Genomic DNA, 7,891 nt, shown 5'->3' on the forward strand with positions numbered 1-7,891 from the left:
CATCCAGTGAATAACACCCCTAGTGGTCAGATCACTCATAAGAGTGATCATGATTTGATAAATCAAAGGCAATGTTTTCTAAACATTGCCTTTGATCAGTATTGGATCTGCCCCCCTCCTTCACTTGCTTCTAGTGAGGGAGAGAGACAGATCGGTGTGTTCTGGTATTTCAGGTATTCCCTAATAAATATATATATATATTGATCCAAAGGCTCTTATAAGAGCCACCCATATAATATTAACCCCTTCATTGCCATTGATCACTGCATAAACAGTGATCTTGCATAGTGGCAATTGTTTTTGGGTTGTTTTTTTTTTTTTACATGTTTTTTTACTTTTTTTAGTTTTTTTTACTTTTTTTTAGGTTTTTTTTTATTTTTTATTATAGCCATTAACCCTTTCCTTCCCCACTATTTTTGCTGCAATTCTTACCATGCAGCGGTATACGGCTGAGGAGGCGTATGCCTTTTTGGCCACAGATTCTGAGGCCACTGATACAGCGTCAGATTTTGACGTTGGTCAGTTCACAGATACATCTAGTGATGTATCTGTGGCTGTTAGGACGCCTACCACACGTAGTCGTGGCAGTGCACCAGAGGCATGGGTAGCGCCTAATAGGTACAAGCCAGCTATCCCTCCTTTTTCTGGAATTCCTGGCATCAATATTGATGTTACAGGATTCACTCCACTGCAATTTGTGCAGGTTTTTTTGGGAGACGATGTCTTGGGAGACATTGTCACACAAACAAACATTTATGCTCAGCAGCACCGTGCTGCTAGCCCTAATTCTTTTTGGGCAAAACAGCCATGGACTCCCATTGACGTGCCAGAATTTCTTAAATTCTGGGCACTCACAATGTTAATGGGCATTATAAAAAAGCCCTCCATCCGCTCCTACTGGAGCACCAGCCCCATCTTTAGTACCCCCATTTTTGCCCAAACTATAACTAGGCAAAGGTATGAAATGATTCTTCGTTTCATGCATTTTAGCGACAACAGCCTGTGCCCCCCTAAGGAGGACCCCCAGTTTGATAGGCTGTACAAAATCCGCCCCCTGATTACCCATCTCGCTGCCAGGTTTCCAGAGGTTTATACACCTGGAAAGAATATCTGCGTGGATGAATCCCTAATGAAATATAAAGGAAGGTTGGGATTCAAGCAGTATATTCCTTCCAAGCGCTCCAGGTATGGAGTGAAGGTGTATAAGCTCTGCGAGAGCGAGACAGGATATACTCATGCCTTCCGGGTATACGAGGGTAAGGATAGCTACCTTGACCCTCCAGGTTGCCCAGATCATCTGGGCACCAGTGCCAAGATTGTTTGGGACCTAATATTCCCCCTTATGAACAAAGGCTACCACTTGTATGTAGATAACTTCTATACAAGCGTCCCTTTGTTCAAGCTGCTGTATTGTTTCGATACGGTAGCTTGCGGTTCTATAAAAAAGAACCGCTTGGGTTTCCCACAACGCCTGGTACGAACCCGGCTACGAAAGGGGGAGACCTCAGCTCTACGCCAAGAGGAGCTTTTGGCATTGAAGTTCAAGGACAGAAAAGAGGTGTGCATGCTGAGCACCATCCACGATGAGAGAACCGTGGAGGTTTCTGTCCGTGGCAGAGCTGGGGTCACTACAAAGCCAGTGTGCATCAGGGCCTATAACAAGCACATGGGTGGAGTTGATCTGTCAGATCAACTCCTACAGCCCTACCTCATTATGAGGAAGACAAAGGCCTGGTACAAGAAGGTTGCAATTTATCTAATGCAAATTGCAACCTATAACGCTTTTTTGCTGCACAAAAAAGCAGACACTGGGCTGAAGCTGTCTTTTTTGCAGTTTCAGCTCGAAGTAATTTCAGGTATCTTGTACCGTGATGCACCTGGTCCCCAAGTAGTGATGGGAACCAACAGAATTGGGGCTACCCATTTTATTTTTAAAATCCCCCCTACAGCAAAGAAGCAGAATCCCCAAAAGAGATGCAGGGTATGCTACAGCAGGGGGCAAAGAAAGGACACCACATTTTACTGTCCAGATTGCCCTGGAAAACCTGCACTCTGTGTCGGTGACTGCTTCAAGCTGTATCACACAGTTTCCCATTTTTAATTTTTTTTTTTGTTCCTGCTCCATTTTTGTATTTTTTTTTAATTTTTTGTTACATTTACAGTTTTTTAGCTTTTATTTGCTCCACCATTTTTAAGCGTTTTTATTTGCACTGTCAAGTGACCCCTGTGTCCATTCCGTGACATGAGGGACCACTTAAGGTGCTAGATCAAATCCCTTCTTGGAGATAGGCCAGGCTTTCTTGTAACCTGTCCCTACTGATAGTTGGGTACAAGCATTTTTCTTTACCCAGATGTAAAATTCCTACTGAATTTGAATTGCTCATGTTCCAAATGTGGCCCTTTTGCCCCCAAACAATCTGACAAACCCATGCATGTGGGGTATCAATGTACTCAGGAGATGTTGCTGGACACATATCTGGGTGTTGTGTGACAGCAACATATACCAGGAGCTGTAATTTCACACCTGAAGTACAAAGTATGTGAAAAAAACACCAAAAACAATTACTATCCCAAACTTTGACAAGGGTTGGTGGTAGGATTAGTGCATGGAAAGGGTTAAACTATCAGCATCTAAAATACCCTGGGGTGTCTAGTTTTCAAAAGTATATGGTTTGGTGGGGTAAATTTAATTTGCTGGCTTCAAAGATGCCCCAAATACCACATAGAGACAGAATTACCAGATTCAGAGAAAAATGGTTTTGAATTAGCAAAACGCTACTTGTACTTATTGCCCCATAACGTGTAGAAGAAAGCAAAAAAACATAAAAACATTGGGTATTTCTAAACTTGGGACAAATAGTAGAATCTATTTAGCAGGTTTTTTCAGTAGTTTTTTATGATGAATAAAAGATTTTTCAAATAAAAGTGAGAAAATTTGTTTTTTTTCCAATTTTTCGTCATATTTTATTATTTTTATTATAGGAAATTACATCATATGAAAAAAATTTTGGTGTCTGAAGAAAGCCCTTCTTGTCCTGAAAAAAACAATATATAACTTGTGTGGGTTTAGTAAATGGGTTAAGAGAAAATTACAGCTAAACACAAACACCGCAGAAACGATAAAACAGCCATTGTCACGAAGGGTACAAAAAGTAAAATCAGCCTTTGTCACGAAGGGGTTAAATATATTATCATTTGATAAATTGAATTCAGATTTTAACTGCTCAAAGGGTTTAACAGTGTTGTTAAATATCAGATCTCTAATATATTTAATTCCTCTCTTTTTCCATTCCAGAATAGTTAGGTCATCCATACATTGTTCTAAAGTTTTAACATCAACATGTCCGATTATTTTATTCCATAGACCTAGTTTCATTTTTACTTTTGCCCATATAGGAATTAGTTGATTCAAAATCATATAATCACTAAGGGTATTTTTTTTTTGTTTGCCTTTTTTCTGTGTCCCCCAGATGATATAGTTTAGATCTCCTTTAGTGCATGATTCTTCTTCTATTTTATACCAAATTTCTTGGTTGGCGTCTTCTAACTGCATCCTAAGAATATGGAGAAGGACATAGGTTTTATGATATGATTTGAGGATTGGAGCTCCTGTACCTGCCTGTGAAATCTTTTTTGCCATTATGTTCATACTAATCCTAGGGATTTTCGCCTTCCAGATAAAATTTTTCAAACTTTTTGGAATCTGAATAGAATCTGAATAGATATGTCCATTTAGGTAGGAGATATGATTTCAAAGCATTTATCCTTCCCCACCAAGAAAGGCCTGCCTGACTCCACTAGAGTTTTATTAGTGTATTTTATTAATTTTAACACATTGATTTCCATAATTTTATCTATATGTTTAGGGATCTTTATACCTAAGTAAGTTATTTCTTTTTCGGAGTCATTAAATTGATATTCTTTTTTAATTATGTTATTTGTTACTATATCTATGTTTCTGTATTGTTTCATAGATTTATAGGAATTTAGTTTGTAATTGGAAACTTTACTGTATTCTGTTATTTCAAACATTAAGTTCTTTATAGATGCAAATGGGTCCGTTAAAGTTAATATAATGTCATCTGCATATAAAGAAATTTTTTAGATTCTTGGTATTTGGTGGGGAAGCCTTTAATTTCTATATTGTTTCTTATGTTAATTGCCAGAGGTTCGACCGATAAAATATATAGTAATGGGGAAAGGGGGCACCCCTGTCTTGTTGACAGCTGCCCATTGTTTTAAGGATCTCAACAAGTAAATAACTTTTATGGGAGACGGAATGCAGTTGGGACAGGTTAAGAGACTGTGCATTTTGTATTACAACTATTTGGGATCTTTTAATAAAAACATTTCAGATAAATTCCTTAATCAGAACCATAGTCATTCATAGAAAGTATGCTTATTTCCTAAAACGTTTGTAGATTATAGGGGTATAGACCCCTGACCATATATTATACAACTAATACATGGCTTGGAGAATAATTTAGATCATAGCATACTTTCTAATATAAGTATATTTGTTTGCATGTCTTTCGAAAAATGCATTTTGTTTTTAATGCTGTACTACCCAACTTCATTGTTCGTGAGACAGGGGAGCTAAAGACGTGTGAAAATGAAATGATTATGTAGTAAAATACAGCACAGGATCCATAAAAAAACAATAGTGGGCTGCCCTTTGGAATTAGTGGGCTATTGTATTCCTAATGTTTGTATTCACAGAATACTGGATATAGATATGTATCTATTCATATCCCCCTATTGAGCCAATGGAGGGCTTGTCCTTTTTGTGACAAAACAAAAACCTCTGATAGCATATCAAGATCAATATGGTATTTAATAATGCCTGAGAAATTAATGTCACTAAACTTTGGTTTATTCATTGAATATTTTTCCTGGAGACTTGTATTTGGCGCCAACCAACTATCAGACATGGGGACAAATTTTCAGATCCGAACTATAAAAGAGAAGATTCAACATGAGAAGTACAACCCTGGAACTGAACGCAACGACATCGCACCAGACCATCGTATTTGTCGAATACACTCAGCCTGCCTGCCTTCCTGCCAAACAAGCGATTCTGAACAAAATGGATGATTGTTACATCGCTGGATGGGGTGTCATTAAAGAACAATGTAAGCACAGCGTTATCCATAGGTTTTGTACATATGTCTAGCCTTTGTCCTTGAACTGTGTGTTTCTTTACCCCCGTTACATGCATTGAAAGAATTGTGTAACAAATAATAGTCTAGATAGGGCGTATGGTTCTTGTCAGTCATCATATTCTATATTTCTTGATACACATATTTAATTATAATTATTATATGTTTTCATACGGCAGTTAGTTTGATTATTGTGTACCCATCCATTTCATCAGGGCTTCCATCAGTATAGCTAAAGCAGTATCTATGTATGGGGCATGTGCAAGCTGGGGTCATGGCATACCTACCCATGAGATTTGGGCCAGAGATTGGGATCTCATGGCCCTTTTCTGGACATTGGGGTCTGGAGGCTCCATTGTATACTTTAGGACTTGGCTGTCCCTTTGTGATGGTGGTGGGAAGAAGATCGTGTGGGCAGGTGTCAGGGTCCTCAGCAAGGACCCCGACGAAGCGACTCACCTGAGTACCCGCCAATGGCGGGCACCAGCTCCCACGCCGCGGCCGTCCTCACTGCTGCTCCGTCGGCTGCCGTGCCGTCTGCATTCAGAGGCGCGCACACGCGCCCCCACCTCCCTTTGTGGATTCCTGAATGGAGGAGGCGGGGAACGCGCGTCAACGACGTTACTCACGGAGGCGGAGCGACCCCTGGTTGTAGCTTTAAAAACTAGCTCTGAATATCATTCAGTGCTCAGTTATTGTGTTGTTCAGAGCTCTATGGTGTTACTGCCTATCATTCTGATTCCTGTTACTGAACCCTGGCTATTGAATATCGTTTCTGCTGATTTCTCCATTCCTGACCTTTGGCTATTGAATACCGTTATTGCTGATTTCTCCGTTCCTGACCCTTGGCTAATAAACACCGCTTATGCTGTTTTCTCCAATCCTGGACTTTGGCTATTTATTTCTGGACTTACTGCCCTCACCGCTGTGAGGTATCCTGCATACCGGGTTCCTCCTCCCGAATTCCCGACATAATAACTGAGCCAGCATGGAACCCGCAGGTTTTCCGGATCCGATTACTGCTCTCACACAACAATTAGCCAACTTCCAACAGACGCTCCAGGAGATCCAAACCGACCAGCGCCACCTGAGACAGGAGGTACTTCACCTTCAGGTACAACAAAATGCACCTCCTGAACAAGCTCCTGCTAATCCACCTGTTATAGCACCTCCAGTTGTTGAAGGCGCCACTGCTCTTGAGCCACAGGTTCCTCTACCAGAACGGTTCTCGGGAGAACGGAGTATGTATCGTGCTTTTATAACTTCATGTGAGATCCTGTTTCGTCTGAAACCCCGGACGTATCCAACTGATTACATCAAGGTACACACGGTTATATTCCTGTTATCCGGTGAACCTCAACTTTGGGCGCATCACCTATTGCACAGCAATAGTTCAATATTGGACTCTTGGCATTCCTTTCGTGAGGCTTTAGATTCCCTCTATGAAGACCCTTACAGGGCCTCCTCAGCTACAACTACATTGCGGGCATTGAAGCAGGGTAGGCGGCCGGTGGAGGAATACATCTCGGAGTTCCGACGCCTAGCTCTGGAATCAAACTGGAACGAACCTGCTCTACATGACCAGTTTCGATGGGGTTTGTCAGAAGCTATTAAAGATGAACTGGCACGCACATCTATCCCACCATCCTTAGAAGAATTTGTACGCCTGGCTACCCAGATCGACAGAAGGCTACGAGAGAGGCGAGCTGAACGCCAAGCCACTAGCTCCAGTTGGACACCTGTGGGGAACCATCCCGGGGTCCCTTCTCCTCCCACGGAAGAACCTATGCAGATAGGTATTGTTCGGGGCCCCCTCTCAACCGAAGAAAGAGAACGTCGTAGAGCCTTGAACCTCTGCATGTATTGTGGCAATCTAGGCCATCTATTCAAATACTGCAGACTCCGTGCCCGCTACTCCAAGGGTAAGGAACCGATCGTTTTGTTTCATACCAGTTCCAATAGACATCCTTACCTATTACCTCATCTGTCTATCTCCGTATCTTTACAGTGGATTAAAGGCACAGCCCATCTCACAGCCATGGTGGACTCAGGAGCCAGCGGGAATTTTATCGACATCAAGACTCTCCAGACTCTGAATATCCCTACACGTCTCAAGAAGAACCCGGTAGCTATTCAACTCGTGGACGGAAGTCCTCTCAAGACCGGTCCTATTGTTAAAGAGACTGTTCCTTTGATCCTTCAAATAGGGAAGGGTCATACCGAGACCATCCAGTTCGATGTTGTACCCTCTCCAGTGTCTCCTCTCATTTTAGGTCTCCCTTGGCTCAGGAGACATAACCCTCTCATTGATTGGGAGACTGGTATACTTCAGTTCTCCTCCTTGCATTGTACCAGTCGCTGTCTTAAGACTACATCCATCTGTCTCACACAGACTGTTTCCCTCCAAGAGATTCCCCTTCCCTATCAACAATTTAAAGACGTATTTGAGAAGAGAAGTGCTGACAAATTACCCCCTTCCAGACCATATGATTGTCCCATTGACCTCCTACCTGGTGCTACTATACCCTTCGGCCGTATTTATCCTCTCTCGGAACCTGAACTTACTACCCTGAAAGATTATATTGAAGAAAATCTTGCGAAAGGTTTCATAAGACCTTCTACTTCCCCTGCTGGGGCTGGGATCTTTTTTGTTCATAAGAAAGAGGGGGGCTTGCGCCCATGCATAGACTACCGGGAGCTAAACATCACAATTAAAAAACGCTATCCTTTAC

At 41.7% G+C, this 7,891-nt stretch overlaps 1 non-coding gene across 1 annotated transcript; it reads left to right on the forward strand.

Moving 5' to 3' along the window:
* Nucleotides 1-2,205: 2,205 nt before the first annotated feature.
* Nucleotides 2,206-2,335, forward strand: LOC149276956 (small nucleolar RNA SNORA35). The gene has a single exon (XR_016279320.1). It is a non-coding gene; the product is annotated as a small nucleolar RNA SNORA35 (small nucleolar RNA).
* The last annotated feature ends 5,556 nt before the right edge of the window (nt 2,336-7,891 follow it).

The sequence above is a fragment of the Sceloporus occidentalis genome, unplaced genomic scaffold, assembly GCF_023333645.1.
Source record: "Sceloporus occidentalis isolate IW3139 unplaced genomic scaffold, rSceOcc1.0.p SCAF_223, whole genome shotgun sequence".
NCBI classification, from domain to species: Eukaryota; Metazoa; Chordata; class Lepidosauria; order Squamata; family Phrynosomatidae; genus Sceloporus; species Sceloporus occidentalis.